Source organism: Lathyrus oleraceus, chromosome 2 (genome assembly GCF_024323335.1).
Source record: "Lathyrus oleraceus cultivar Zhongwan6 chromosome 2, CAAS_Psat_ZW6_1.0, whole genome shotgun sequence".
Taxonomy (NCBI): Eukaryota; Viridiplantae; Streptophyta; class Magnoliopsida; order Fabales; family Fabaceae; genus Lathyrus; species Lathyrus oleraceus.
Genome location: NC_066580.1, coordinates 283,115,550 through 283,132,339, shown reverse-complemented (window position 1 = coordinate 283,132,339; position 16,790 = coordinate 283,115,550).

Sequence of the window (16,790 nt, the reverse complement as noted above, 5' to 3'; positions counted from 1 at the left end):
CTGTCTTATCAGGGACCTCCTATGAGGGAGAGTGGTGTTGTTGTGAAGGCTTTTGATGAGTCACGTATAACCGTGATTGGGGAAGTTGATCTCCCAATCAAGATTGGACCAAGTGATTTCCAAGTTACCTTCCAGGTTATGGATATCCACCCATCTTATAGCTGTCTCCTTGGTAGACCATGGATTCACGAGGCTGGCGCCGTGACATCCACCCTACACCAGAAGCTGAAATTTGTCAAGAATAAGAAACTGGTTGTGGTAGGGGGAGAAAAGGCTCTCCTGGTTAGCCACTTGTCTTCTTTCTCATATATTGATGCTGAGGATGAAGTTGGAATGCCTATCCAAGCTTTATCTATTGCTGAGCCGATTGAGAAGAAGTCTCCTTCATTTTCTTCCTACAAAGATGTGAAACTGGCCGTTGAATGTGGTGCAGTTGCTGGTTTAGGGAAGATGATTGAGCTTGAAGACAATAAATCCCAAGCTGGCATTGGCTATTCTTCTGGGGCATTCAACGAGCAAGGTTTGTTCAAGAGTTGAGGTTTCATCCATGCTGATCAGACTGAAGAAGATGCTGCTATCTTAGAGGATGTAGAGGATTTGAGTAACTTCATCATTCCTGGTGGTGTCTGCCATAATTGGGTCGTTGTGGATGTTCCTACAGTCATTCATAGATCAGAGTAATGGTTCACTTTGTTCAAAACCCTTCTCCCATGCCAAAAGGAGAAGTGATGACATTGTTGGCAGCATTTATACGATGATATTTTCATTCAATTAATGCATTGTTAAACATTTGTTTTTCCATTTGTTTTCACTTTTTGCTTTTGCATGAAATCAGTGATCACAAAAAACCCTAAAAACAAGAATAAAAGCAATCTTTTTCATCTGCATAATGGTTTGCTTGTTTAAATTCTAAAGTTTTTTATTAACCAAAATCATTATGCAGGTTGATTCTAAAACCCATTGAACATAATGATCCGACGCCATCTCCCAATTTTGAATTCCCTGTATTCGAGGCAGAGGAAGATGATGTTGAAGGGATTCCTGATGAGATTTCCCGTCTCCTTGAGCACGAGAAGAAAATCATTCAGCCGCACCTTGAAGATCTGGAAACAGTCAACTTGGGGTCTGAGGATTGTGTTCATATGGTGAAGATTGGGGCACTTCTTGAAGAGTCTGTCAAGAAGGGGTTGATCGGTTTGCTACGAGAATATTCCGATATCTTTGCTTGGTCGTATGAAGACATGCCGGGTCTAGATACAGATATTGTGCAACATTTCCTGCCTTTGAAGCCTGAGTGCGTGCCTGTGAAGTAGAAGCTCAGAAGAACTCATCCAGATATGGCAGTAAAGATCAAAGAGGAAGTTCAGAAGCAAATTGATGCGGGGTTTCTGGTGACTTCTACATATCCTCAATGGGTGGCCAATATTGTGCCTGTGCCTAAGAAGGACGGAAAAGTCCGTATGTGTGTTGATTACAGAGACTTGAATAAAGCTAGTCCAAAAGATGATTTTCCTCTACCACACATTGACATGTTGGTAGACAATACAACTAAATTCAAAGTCTTCTCATTTATGGACGGACTTTCCGGATATAATCAAATCAAGATGGCACCCGAAGATATGGAGAAGACAACATTCATCACACCTTGGGGAACATTCTGTTATCGAGTGATGCCCTTCGGTCTAAAGAACGTCAGAGCCACATATCAACGAGCTATGACTACCTTGTTTCATGATATGATTCACAAGGAGATAGAGGTCTATGTTGATGATATGATTGCTAAGTCTCGAACCGAAGTTGAACATGTTGAGCATTTGTTGAAGCTTTTTCAGCGTCTGAGGAAGTTTAGACTTCGCCTGAATCCGAACAAATGTACATTTGGAGTCCGTTCCGGCAAGTTGTTGGGTTTTGTTGTCAGCGAGAGAGGTATTGAGGTTGATCCTGCAAAGGTCAAAGCAATACAAGAGATGCCTGCACCCAAAACTGAGAAGCAAGTCCGAGGTTTTCTTGGCCGCTTGAATTACATTTCCAGATTTATATCCCACATGACTGCCACATGTGCGCTGATATTCAAGCTCCTCCGGAAAGATCAGTCTCATGATTGGACCGAGGATTGCCAGAAAGCTTTCGACAGTATCAAAGAGTATCTGTCTGAACCTCCGATCTTGTCTTCGCCTGTAGAAGGAAGACCTCTGATTATGTATCTGACTGTTCTTGAAGACTCGATGGGTTGTGTACTCGGTCAGCAAGATGAATAAGGGAAGAAAGAATATGCTATCTACTACCTCAGTAAGAAGTTTACTGATTGTGAGTCTCGATACTCTATGCTTGAGAAGACGTGTTGTGCTTTGGCTTGGGCTGCTAAGCGTTTGCGCCAGTACATGATAAATCATACAACTTGGCTGATATCCAGAATGGATCCAGTCAAGTATATTTTTGAGAAGCCTGCTTTAACCGGGAGGATTGCCCGTTGGCAGATGTTGTTGTCTGAGTATGATATCGAGTATCGAGCTCAGAAAGCTATCAAAGGTAGTATCTTGGCTGACCATTTAGCGCACCAGCCGATCGAAGATCATCAATATGTTTAGTATGACTTCCCAGATAAGGAGATTATGTATTTGAAGATGAAAGATTGCGATGAGCCTACACTTGATGAAGGTCCTGAACCTGGTTCCAGATGGACGATGGTGTTTGATGGCGCTGTGAATCAGTATGGAAATGGAATTGGGGCAGTAATCATTACTCCTCATGGCACGCATATTCCGTTTACAGCAAGGCTAACTTTCAAATGCACGAATAACATGGCTGAGTACGAAGCCTGCATTATGGGATTGGAAGAATGTATTGATTTGAGAATCAAACATCTCGATGTGTATGGTGATTCGGCCCTGGTTGTCAATCAGATCAAGGGAGAATGGGAGACGAATCAGCCAGGTCTCATTCCGTATAGAGATTATGCGAGGAGGATTTCAACGTTCTTTACAGAAGTTGACTTTCATCATATTCCTCGAGAAGATAATCGGATGGCAGATGCGCTTGCTACGCTTGCTTCCATGATTGTAGTCAAGTATTGGAATGAAGTTCCCAACATTGCCGTGATGCGCTTGGATAGACCAGCTCACGTGTTTGCAGTTGAAGAAGTAAATGATGACAAGCCTTGGTATTTTGATATTAAGAATTTCCTCCAGAACCAGGTCTACCCGCCTGGGGCATCTGTGAAAGATAGGAAAACCTTGAGAAGGTTATCAGGCAGTTTCTACCTCAGTGGTGAAGTGCTGTATAAGAAAAATTTTGACATGGTTTTGCTCAGATGCGTGGATAGACACGAAGCAAACCTGTTGATGACTGAGGTCCATGAGGGTTCATTTGGTACTCATTCCAATGGACATGCCATGGCTAGAAAGATGTTGAGAGCAGGCTACTATTGGCTGACAATGGAGTCTGACTGCTGCAAATATGTGAATAAATGCCACAAGTGTCAGATTTACGCGGATAAGATTCATATTCCTCCGACACTTCTGAATGTGATTTCATCACCATGGCCTTTCTCTATGTGGGGAATTGACATAATCGGCATGATTGAATCGAAGGCGTCCAACGGACACAGGTTTATTCTCGTAGCAATTGATTACTTCACCAAATGGGTTGAAGCCGCATCATATGCGAATGTGACTAGACAGGTGGTTGTGAAGTTTATCAAGAATCAACTGATTTGCCATTATGGTGTGCCAGATAAGATCATTACTGATAATGGATCTAATCTCAATAACAAAATGATGGATGAGTTGTACGCTGAATTCAAGATTGCACACCATAATTCTTCTCCCTACAGACCTAAGATGAATGGGGTTATTGAAGCTGCTAATAAGAATATCAAGAAGATTATCCGAAAGATGGTTGTTACGTACAAAGATTGGCATGAGATGCTGCCATTTGCTTTGCATGGTTATCGTACATCTGTCCGCACTTCAACAGGGGCAACCCCTTTCTCTCTTGTTTATGGCATGGAGGCTGTTCTCCCAGTAGAGGTGGAGATTCCATCAATGAGAGTCTTGATGGAAGCCAAGTTGACTGATGCTGAATGGATTCAGAGTCGCTATGACCAACTGAATTTGATTGAAGAGAAGCGATTGACTGCCATGTGCCATGGTCAGTTATATCAGCAGAGAATGAAGAAAGCATTCGATAAGAAGGTCAAGCCTCGTGTGTTCCGAGAAGGTGACCTCGTGCTCAAGAAAGTTTTGTCTTTCGCGCCCGATTCCAGGGGCAAGTGGACTCCAAACTACGAGGTTCCATATGTTGTTAAGAGAGCCTTTTCAGGCGGAGCTTTGATGCTTACAACAATGGATGGGGAGGATTTCACTCGTCCTGTGAATTCAGATGCAGTCAAGAAATAATTTGCCCAAAAAAAAAAGTATAATAAAAACATAATAGCTCGCTAAGTTGAAAACCCGAAAGGGCGGCTTAGGCAAAAATGAGCGTCTCGGTGGAGGACCCGAAAGGGCGATCCAGGAAAAAGTTAGAGACATAAAAAAAAAGAAGTATATTTGTATCCCGCTAGATTGAGTACCTCACCCTGGAGCAATCTAGGCAAAAATTAGGGATTTGGCAAGTAACTGCATCCTGACAAGATTTTCTGTTCTACAGCTGTCTTTTCGTCAGAGACTCTCGATTCGTCGTCAACTGAAGCTTCGAATACATCGAGATTCATATTGGTAGAGAAAGGATCATTATGTTCAATGTAGCCTTCTTCCAATATATATCACTGATTTCAAATTTGTACAGATCTATGGAGTCATGCCATTTGCAGGCTACCATTCCATCAAATCAATTTGAGCTTTTTATCCAATTATTTGCACTCTTATTTGTTTCAATTCAACAAGTGTTTTGCATGTTTTAATTTACAAAATTTCATTGTTTAAACAAATAAATTTTTCAAACTATTGTTTTAAACAAAGTGAACATTCACAATGATGAAAGGATACTTAAGAATTTCTCAGTGCTCTCCCGAGGATGGCATGATTACCAACAGGTAAGACATTTGTTCATATTCCTGGCATGGTTGTGTCCTTTTTCTCCAGTTTGTTGTAGGGCTTGTTCCCCAAGCAGAGTTGTTGTTGGGGTTGTTCCCTAAGCAGAGTGCTTGTTGAAGACTTCGTTTTCTTCTCCAGCAATATTATCTCCCCAGCATGGGTGTTTACCTTTTGGAAGATTCGGTAGTTGGTGGTTTGAGACCCCGGTACCCCGTCACTCTCCCCAGTGCAGTCGCCAGCGGAGTTGTTGCTTTTCTCCTCAGCATGGTTACTTTCTTTTTGAAAATTCAGTGGTTGGTGGAGTGATATCCCGGTACTTTACCACTTTCCTCAGCGCAGTCACCTGCAGAGTTGTTGATATGATATACTGTATTTTATGCTATATCTCTCCATCAGAGCGTTTCTCCCTTCAGCAGGGCAGTGATTATGTTCTTCCTCAGCAGTTGTTGGTTTCCTTGTGGGAAGGTGTAGCATTTGGAGGTTGATCCCCAGCTCTCTTCCTTATCCCCAGTGGATTCTTCAGTGGATTCCCCAGTTGATCTTCCAGTAGATTTGTGGTATGGTGGATTATATCTGTCTGATTTCCCCAGAGTTGGTATTTCCAACAGAATCAGGATCCCCGCCAGAGTTGGTTTCCCCAGTAAGGTTGGTTGGTGATCTTTCATCTAAAGATTTGGTTGATTCCCTGATGCTTTTGATCCCTAGTAGAGTGGCTTGTTGCAGAATCTACTTGTGTGATCTATCCTTCCTCAGTGGCTTTATCCCCCAATGGAGTGGCTGACATTATTCCCAGTAGAGTTGCTTGTGCAGTTAGATTCTATTTGGATGATTTGTTCTCCCTTTGTGGGTTGTTCCCCAACGGAGTTATTTGGAGTTGGTTTCATGGAAATTCTCGCCTGTGCAGTGAACTCTTGTTCCCCTGCAGATATTTTGGGATTTCTCCATTTTCCCAACAGATTTGTCTTTGTGGCCGTTGTTGCCTGTTGTGACTTTCTGTACCCCAGTTGGGTTGATTGTTGATCCATCACTCAGAGATTTTGTGATTTCTGATATCTCTGATCTTTTGCCCCCCCGCAGATCTTTGCTTTTCAGCATATGGATCTCCAGCAGATTGGCTTTCCAGTTGGTTTTTCCCCTGGAAGTGTAGTACCGGGCGTTTGATTCCTGGACCTGTTTGTGTTAGATATGTCTGTTTTGTCAGCATTCATCAAACATAAATCACGCATATTAATAATCATAAACATACAGATATTCATGTTGCATTTTTGCCGTATATCTTTTGTTTGTTGTTTCCTGCTAATGGTGATACAGATCTCCCCAGTAGATCTCATCAAGCAGATGTCGGGTGTTTAATCTCTCAAATTAGAGTCAGCCCTTAAGCAGAAAGTGTCTATCCTTTCCTGCCATTTCCCCACTGAGATACATCCTCGTGGATGACGGTTGTTTCCATTCCCTCCCAACACATACATTGGGACGGGTTTTCCCTTTTGAGTTATATCCTCATTAGGACGAGTCTTGATTCAGTCCGCCTTTTTGGTTCGATCCTAAATTGGCCCTTTTCAACTGTCTCTCGTGTTTCCCTGTGGTATAAATGAATAGTTGCTTACAAACCGACGCTCATTCATCTTATCCTCAGTGGAATTTTTGGCTTTCTGCCTACAAACCAGCAGTCGTAAGTCCTATCTTTGCGGTTTACTACCTACTAACCGGTAGTTATAAACCCTGTTTTTTCCCCTAGCAGAGTTAACTTTGTTGTTCATCCCAACCGATGACAGTTACTCTTCTGTGGTTTTCTACCCAATTTTTGGTAGATGTAATCCCCTTTTTGTGGTTATCTTCATCTAGTTTTCGACGTTGATTTTCCTGCGTTTGGATAAGTTGCTTGAATAAGCACTTATATCCCCAGCAAGTCTTTTGTGGATAATTGCCGTATGCTAGCAATTTTATCCCCAGCGGGCCCTTTCACCTTTTGTCAGTGATTGTGTTCCCGGATCATTGATTTTCATCAATGTATCCCCGTCGAGTCTTCTTTCATTTACCCTCTTGTTGGTAATGTGTGTTGCTCCCTTTGATCGGTCATCATCATATACCAAGTTTGGTATCCTGATGCCTTTCTTTTCGGATTTTTATCCTATAAACAACCTACAACCCGGTTATGGATAATCTTCCATGTGAGTATATTATCTACGTTTTGACGGCTATAGATAATATATCTCATTCACTCTTCGGTCGAAGCCTTTCGTGTTTCCCCAGTCGAGTAAGGTTCGTATTCCTTGTGGAATCGAATATCCATCCTATAAACAAGTCTGCTTTTCTAGCTTTCTTCAGGGTGATGAGTGTTTTGTGTAAGACCCCAATTTTGGCCCTAAGATCCCTCATGGCCCATATCATATCATATCATGGCCTCAAGGATCATTGCATGCCCTAGCTTCCCTCCTAGTGGGTAGGTTGCCTTGTGAGTTTGATTCTTGATCACCAAGCATGCCTTGCATTTGTATATCTTTGCTTTTCATATGTTTACTAACCAAAAAGTACAAAAATATTGTCAGTTTAACCTTGTTGCTTGCAGCTGAAGCAATCATCAGTAATTAGGTCAAAGTCAGTCATTAGTCAGTCAAAGTAGTGAATGGTGGCCATTCTTGCAGAATTTGGACACCATGATCAATAATCAAGAGTTCATATAACTTGGGACATCATTTGAAATCAAGTTCTCAAGGAATTAGGGTTTGGAATTCATCAGAAGTGGTTCAATCATGCAAAACCCTAGAAAAGTCAACAGAAAGTCAAACTTGGTCAACTGTGGATTTAATCGGTGATTTGATGGATGGAATTGATTTGAAGGAGTTCATTCATGCTCATACAAGCCTCATGTATCATGCCAAACCTCATCATGGAAGAATATAAAGTCAAACAGACAATTTCCAGAAATAGAAAGTGGACCTGTAATTTCAACTGCCAAAAATGGAAACTTCTTGATCCTCAGCCTTACATCATGATACAAGCTTCAAATGAATTTTTGCCCAACATGAAAGTTGAAGATCCTGTTCTCCCATTTTCAAAAAGTCCAAGAACTCTCCATTCCCATGTATGGTTGGCAAGATATGATCAATTCAATTTCAAACATTTGTGAACTTCAAAGGGCCATATCTCATGAACCATTTGGCCAATTTTGGTGGGGTTTTTTCCTACAAACCACATTTCATCTCCTCTTTCCAAAAATATAAATTTCATGTACCAAAAATCTATGGATCAAAATGGCATTTTTGGACTTGTTTCATTTAAATTCAAGTGTGGACCAAAAGTTGACTTTTTGATTTAGCATCTTTTAAACACTTTGGCCAATTGGAAATGTTCAGAAACATCATTTGTGACTTTCCCAAAGGCCCAAATTCGTGTACAGCACCATACCTCCATGTGCACTTGGTGAAAATTAGCAAAATTAGCAATTTGGTTCATTTGAATTAAACATACTTAGCATACATGGATTAGAGTTAAAACAGACCATATATAACAACTTTTCTGCAAAATAAACCCTAGATAGAAGCCTCTAATACACCGAAACTTTCATTCTCTCTCAATGTGCATTTTCACCAAATTGCATTTCTGACCAAAACTCTCAAAAGACTCGAGCAACTCTTGTTGGTTTCTTCACCTAGCCATCAATTGGAAGCTTTTTGCAACATCAAATCCCAGCTGGAAGTTGATTTTGAACTCTGTTTTCTTCAAAGCACAACAATGGTGAAAATCGATTTGAAAGACTCCAAGCCTTGCTGAGCCAAATAGCTTCAAGTATTCATCATTTCAAAGCATAAGGGGGACCTGTTTCAAGCTTGCATCCTCAATCCATCACTGTTGCTACATTTTCTTCAAGAACAAGTAAGTTTTCGATTCACTTGTTTCTCAAATCCATGCCATGCTTAGTGTAGATCTATCCATGCTGAGCTTCATGATGTGTTTGTTTTTGAAAATGGTCAAGTATTCGAGAAGTTATGCTGCTTTCAAGTTTGATAGTGCTTATTTGTTTTGCTCGATTCATGATTGTTAGTGTGTTTTAAGGAAAATGATGCTTGGATTCTTAATGTATGTGGAGTGCTGATGAGAATGGTATGATCGATTCATGTTTCTGGGCGATTTAATTTTTCATGATTTGAATGAAGTTGATGAACACACACGGTCACTGTTCAAAACCCTAACCATTTCCAGAATTTCATGTTTTCACGCGTATTGCCTGGCCTTGTTACTGTTTCATTGGTGATGGCCAATCAGAACATTTCGTTCTGCCTCCCTTAAACGCACCGTTTTGATTAATGAGGGGGGTATTTACCAGAATGCCATTCGGTCAACCTTGTTGACCTAGTAAACCATGTCCATTTTGTTTATTTGTTCCAAATTGTTACTCAAACTTCCAAAATTCATAACTCGTGCAATTCAATTCCAAAATTCATGAAATTTTTTCCATAATGTTCACATGAATGTCTACTATTTTATCATGATTTTTATTGAATTTTTGGTTGGCTGGATTTTTAATGTCATTAGGGTTCTTGACATGTATGCACATTTTGTACCTTTTGCCAAAACCATTGTGAAATTGTAATGATGTATCCAATGCCCCTGAAATTTTTTGTGGTTAATCTACACTCATTCATGTTTGTTTTGATGTAGAGTTTTTGAATTTATCTTATGTGGTTTGTGAGATATGAATTTTGGAAGTAGGGTGTGACAATTTGTGTCACACCATTGATATGCAATTTCATGATTTTTGTTGACATGCTTCCTGACCTCCAATTGATTTGAATTTTTGCATGAATCTTCTTTTATATGTCCAGTTCACTTGTGATTTTTCCTGGAATTAATTATGCCATTTCCAAATTGTTTGAGATTTTATCCCCTGTTTGACCAAAATGTTGACCTTGTGTCATACATCTTGCCATTTCCTTTGTGAAATTCTCATACCTTATTGGATGATCATGAAATTTTACATGTGCATACTAGACATCTTGATCTTTGCATTGGTGTTGATCCCATTCATTTATCATCTGTTTTCATTTAGTTATGATTTTTTGAAGTTGATACATATTTGTTTGACTTCTTTGTGCATGCTTGAAATTGTTTTGACTTCCTGATTTTCATTGACCATCTTCCCATGATCCAATTGAGCTGAAATTTGATATGCATGTCATGTTATGGATTGTGATTGAGCATGAATTATTTGATAATTTTTGGAATTGATTATGATTGCTTTTGAGCTAAGTCTTGCTGTTGACTTCATTAAGCATATTCAAATTTGCTTTGACTTCATGATTTTCATTGACTGCCTTCCACTTGTCCAATTGTGATGAAATTTTACATGCTTACCATGCTAAGTGTTAGAATTGATCATGAATTATTTGGTGATTTTTGAAAATGTTTGAGTTGACTTTTGGGCTAAGTCTTTCTGTTGACTTCTATGTGCACCAATTTGCCATGCTTTGACTTCTTTTGTCTATAAAATGATGATGATGCATGATATGAACTTGAGACCAATTGTGCTTGCTTCTTAAATGTTTGAATTTGATCTTGATTGGATATGGCTTGCTGTTTTGACTTTCTCATTTATTCTTAACCCTAGGCTTGTCCTAGTGGTCCTTTGGGCTTATGATTGAGTTCATGTTTAAGGTTAAGCTACAAGTGCTTCAAAGAAACCATTGCCTTTTGATTGAGTTTATTTGTTTATCATGAGCTAACCTTTGTTTTGTAGGTTGCTTGGCTCATAAGCCTTGTGCCTTGTGCCTTGCACATTTGTCTATCTGTTTGACTGTTGACTTCTGTTGCCTTTTGCTTTAACTGTTGAACTGTGTACTGATTTGTTTGACTATTTCAGGTACCATTAGTTGCTTAGTTCTTTGAACTTGCTTTGCTTTGCTATTTAGCAATTTGCTTTGAGGTAATCCCTCTTTCTTCATGTAGTCTGGAGACCCGGCCTGTTATTTGGCCGGGCAAACTGTCTGAAGTCCTCCTTAAGAGGCAATGCTTGTGTGTGTTTAATTTTGTCCCAAGCAGGAAAAGTCCTTCAAGTAAGGCAATTGGTAGATCAAAGGGATAAGCAACCTATCCCCTACTATTCAGTGAGTCTTCTCCTTGCTCCCATTACATGGTTGTAGCACTGAGATCAAAACCCAAGATCAATCGAGTCTAATATGTGGAGAGAGTTCCTACTTTCTGAACTCCCACACTTTCTGATATGCTCTCCCTGATCAGGGATAAGAGCAATGAGGCACGCCCCTCATCTCCTTTCATCTGCTTCACCTTAGCCTCTCAATGGCAAGGTTAAGAGCAACTTTTGACCCTATTCCAGTTGGCCTCAGTGCCTAACCCTCTTGTGTGAGCCTCCTTGTTTGGCTATAGAGTGTGCTGTTTGATATTCATTGATTGATTGGTTACTTCATATGCACATGCTTGCTTGTATGCTCCATGCATTTATCATCATTTATTGCTCATCAATGCATAACCATCTCATTTGTCTGTGTGACTTATCATTGTGGTTTGCCCATTGAGGACAATTGTAAGTCCATTTCTTTGGCCTTTGCTCCTATGATATGGAAGGATAGAGTGTAAGACCTCATTGGTCACTCATATCTTCTGTTGCTTTGTTTGTATGTGAGGATGCAGTTATAAGTCCCTGTAAGTTGGCATCTGCTTTTCCTGTGATCATAAGTTGGTTTATCTGTTTGTATGTGAGGTTGCAATTATAAGTCCCTGTAAGTTGGCATTTGCTTTCCTGTGATCATTTGTTGCTTTTGTTCTTGTATGTGAGGATCCATTGTAAGTCCCTGTAATGTGGCATTGGTTTTCCTGTGATCATATGTGGAGTTAACCTAAGTCCAGATAGATTGGCAGTTGACTTCCATTTCTCATCTTTGTTTTCTTTTGAGGAGATTAGTGTAAGTCCATTGAGTGGCATCTGATATCCATTTCTGTTTTAGGAGACTGGTGTAAATCCATCTATTGGTATCCGGTATCCACCTTTTATTTCTTTGTTTGAGGAGATTAGTGTAAGACCATTGAGTGGCATCCGATATCCAGTTTTATTTTAGGAGATTGGTATAAGCCCAGTGATTGGCATCCGACATCCGCTTTTCGTTCCTTCTTTCTTGTTTGTTTGTTATTATCCATTGCCTATTCCAAAGGACACACTTGAATCATCTCCTATATGATTTCAAGAAGTGAACCTTCTAAGAAGTTTTACAATCCACCTTCATCCATTCATCATTCATTATGTCCTAAACTTTTTCACACTTTACTTTTCAAATTTGACATAAGTGTTGTGCAAACATCTTCATGTTTTCTAACTAAAAACCTGGACCCAAGTCCTTGACTTTTTTTTCAAACTTCATTTCATAATACTTCTTTGAATTAATCTTAATCATACTTTGACTCCATTTTCATAATCACAATCAATTAACTTCACTCATTCACTTGTTTTGGCTTTGACCATTGTTAATCTTTTCATACATGAGCTAGAGGTTTGATTTATCTTAGTGGTTGATGTTAATCTCACCTTCTGTCTTTAGTGATTGAATTGTAAGTCTTCCTTGCCTATTATAGGGTTAACCCCTCCCTGGCAAGTTGAAGCTGTTCTCACATGGTGGACTTTGTTGTTTGTATAAGGTTGAGTTTTCTCCCGTGGATAACGTAAGACCTTAGGGTTTGTGTTTAAAATTGAATCCACCAACTTTTGGAAATCTTTTAGCCGAACTACGGCGTTTTGATCCTTACCTTTGATGGAAGGTACGTAGGCAGCGGGTTCATCCGTTCAAACCCAATAAAACTTGTATATTCTTTTCTCATCATCCCAATCATGTTTGCACAATACTTATGTCATAACAAATAACAATATTATACAACAAGTGTGAAAAGGGCTCCCTAGGAGTACCTAGGACGTGATGGGTGCCTAACACCTTCCCATTGCGTAATTTACCCCTTACCCAGACTCTCTGATCTTTTTATTAGTTTTCTACGTGTAAAACTTCTTAGGCTTTTGTTCGCTTTTTAGCCAGTCCTTTGGATAAATAAAAGTGCGGTGGCGACTCGAAATTTCATTGTATAACTTGCTTATGGTTTAATCGATAGATCATATAGCGACGAATACACCGCTACATTTTGGAACACACACCAATTCACGATTTCAGATTTTTTCCTATAAACAACCTACAACCCGGTTATGGATAATCTTCCATGTGAGTATACTATCCACGTTCTGACGGTAATGGATATTATATCTCATGCACTCTTGGGTCAATCTTTTGATTGTTTTCTCCGCAGAGTAAGATTCGTATTCCTTGTGGAATCGAATATCCATCCTATAAACAAGTCTGCTTTTCTAGCTTTCTTCAGGGTGATGAGTGTTTTGGAACACAAACCAATTCACGATCTTAGATTTTATCCTATAAACAACCTGCAATCCGGTTATGGATAATCTTCCATGCGAGTATATTATCTACGTTTTGACGGCTATAGATAATATATCTCATGCACTCTTTGGTTGAATCCTTTGTTTGTTTCCCCATCTGAGTAAGATTTGCATTCTTTACAGAATCAAATGTTCATCCTATAAACAAGTCTGCTTTTCTAGCTTTCTTCAGGATGATGAGTGTTTTGGAACATACACCAATTCACGCTTTGGTCGGTCACCTGTTACATACCTACAACCCGGTATCCTTGGTGTTCCTTCCTTTCTGCTCCCTATTATGACCTTGGTCCCCTGTGGAGTCAGATTTCCCTGAGTTGAAGTTTTACCTTTTTCAGGTCTTCCTCAGATGATTTGGTCGATTGATATCTCTCACTCGTACACAGGTCTTAGATATTCTTTCTTCCCGAGCATGTTACTCATTAACCGGTAACATCTCATCCTTTGGCTTCCCCTTGAAAGTCTTTGTTAGATTTCCCCAGCGGAGTTGTGTTTCTATTCGTGGTGTTGTATTGGCGTTCTCCCCAGTACACGCATTTTGTGAGTCAGCTTGTGTCTTCCCAATGGACGTGTCATCCTTTGGAATTCTTCTTTTCCCTAGTGCGAGTCCTTTACTCCCCAGTAAGGTCTCCGGTCTAGTCGTACTTTGTTCGCGCAGTGTCAGTCGTGTCCTGCTCACGCGTTTCTTTTTTCTTTTTCTTATTCCCATGAGGGTCTTGTCAGAGTCTCTGTTCCTGGTGAGTGTATTATTCCGATGGTTCGTCTTTTCTTCTTTGTGGATCACTATTTCCCACATAGTTTTGTTTCTTTTGCATGCATACATCTGCATCATGAGGTCTCTTAGGGACCAAAATTTGTCTCATTATTGTTATTTAAGCCCATTCTACCGCGTCGAGATGAAGACTTCTAAACTTCACTTCTCCGGCTAGAATGACCTTAAATAGGGGCATCTGTAAGACCCTAATTTTGTCCCTAAGATCCCTCATGGCATCATATCATATCATCACATTGCCTCAAGGATCATTGTGCACCTTGTTCCTTCCCTGTGGGTGGGCCATTTTTTTGAGAGTGATTTCTTGATCACCAAGCATGTTTTGCATTTGTATATCATTGCTTTTCATTTGTTCACTAACCAAAAGTACAAAAATATGTCATCTAACCCTTGTCTTGCAGATGAAGCAATCACAGGTCAAAGCAGTCAAAGGCAGTCATTGAGCCATAAGTGGTGGCCATTCTTGAGAATTTGGACACCACAATCATTCACAAGAGTTCATATGAGCTATGATATAATTTTGAAGCAAAATCCCAAGTGGTAGAGGCTTGAACTTCATCTGAACATTGCCAAGTCATCTGAAGACCTAGAAAGTCAACTGCCTAGTCAACTGTGGATTTGGAGGTGGGAAGTGATGGGAAATACTTCATTCATGTTCAAACAAGTCTCATTTGACATTTTAAACACTCTCATTGAAGGATTTGAAGTCAGGTCAAAACTTTCCAAAAATAGAAAGTGACCTATAATTCAAAATTGCCAAAAATGGAAAGGTTTTAACCTAACTTCAACTTCAAATTACATCACCAAAAAAGATTCAAATGAAATTTTGTTGAACATGAAAGTTGTAGATCTTTCTCTCCCATTTCCAAAAAGTCCAAGATTGTCCATTTCTCATGTGTGGTTAAGGAGATATGATCAAAACATGGCCAAGTGTACTTGAAGATTCAAATGTGCATAACTTCTCAACCAAAGCTCCAAATTGCATGGCTCTTTTTGCATTATTCTTGTTTTGACCTATAATTTCCAAATCTTGCATTGCATTGCATGAATTGTCATCACATGAACACTTGCCAATTTTGGGATTTTTGGAGGGAAATTTCATCATTTAAATTTGGTGCATAATTTTAATATTTTGCCTTCACCATTGGTTTCAAAAATGCATTTTAAGTGAAAAACAAATAATTTCGTGTACTGTTCACTCATAATTTTCATGCACAAGGGTGAAATGACCAATTTGCAAAACACCTCAAATTTCCCCAATTTTCATTAGCATTTGGTTAAGCATGATTAAAGCTTGATTAAGAGGGAGTATAAAGCATGAAACCCTAACAGAATTGCAAGAAACCACATCACAATTTTCAGATCTCAAAATTTTTCACACTTTTTTCTCTCAAATTTTTCTTTCCATTTCTTCAATCAAAGCACAATTCATTGCCTATTTCTTCATCTGGAAGCATCATGAAGCAAGATTGAACCTAGAATCAAAGGAATTCGTGCAGTTTAAGGCAGCTTGGAGCTTGAAGCTCAACAATGGTGAAATTGATTTCTGGCTGAATCACGAGCAATTGGACCTCAAGCATTCATCCATTCACTTTTACCAGCTTGCTAGAAGACATTTGAAGCATTGCAAGGCCTGGATTCATCAAATTCCAAAGCTGCTCTTCAAGAGGTCACGAAATCCTTTCTCTCTTTTCTCAAATTGCTTATGCTAATGTTGTAGATCATGTTGTTGTGGTTAATCTGAGCTTTGAATCACTGAAATCCATGCATTTTTGAGTGAGATTCGATTGTTTAAAGTCTTGATGATGAAATTTGTTTCGCTCGATCCAATTGATTCATGATGTTAAATGCTATTTCATTGCTTGATTCATGACCTAGGATGCATGTGCTACATGTTGATATGCTTAGTTTTAAGAGGAAAAAATGTTCATGTTGTTCTTGAGCTTCCACTGTTCATGGCCGCGCGAAGAAGATGATGTTCAGAACTTTACACCACGCTTTTGATCCATTTTATGCCACGTTAAACCGTTGCCTGATGTTCGCGCTAGGGTTTTGTTTTAATTGGATGCATGCAGCGCTCATGCAGCGCTCTGATTGGCCAGAGCCAATTTTAAGTAAAATGGTGTGTTTAGCACGTGGCGCCACTATTTGAATCTGCTCCGTGTTCGATTCCTGCCGTGCCAAAATTTCAAATGCCATGCCATATTATTTGTTTTCCCTCCATTCATTCATATGCTATGCTTCATCATTCTTTTAATTTTTCATCATCTTCCAAAATTCATATTAAATTGAAAAATGCTCCAAAAAATCTGTGGTTTTTCACATGATCTCACATTTTCTGTCTACTATTTTTTGGCTATTTTTCCATAAATTGTTCACGGCTGGAAAATTATTTTGCCTAGGGTTTGTGAACATGTATGCTTCTTGTACCTTGCCTTGCCATATCTTTTGTGAAATGCTGAGTTTTTATCCAATGCTTCTGAAAATTTGCATGATGAAACTAGACACTTTGCTTGAAATTATGGTGTTGATTTGGTAT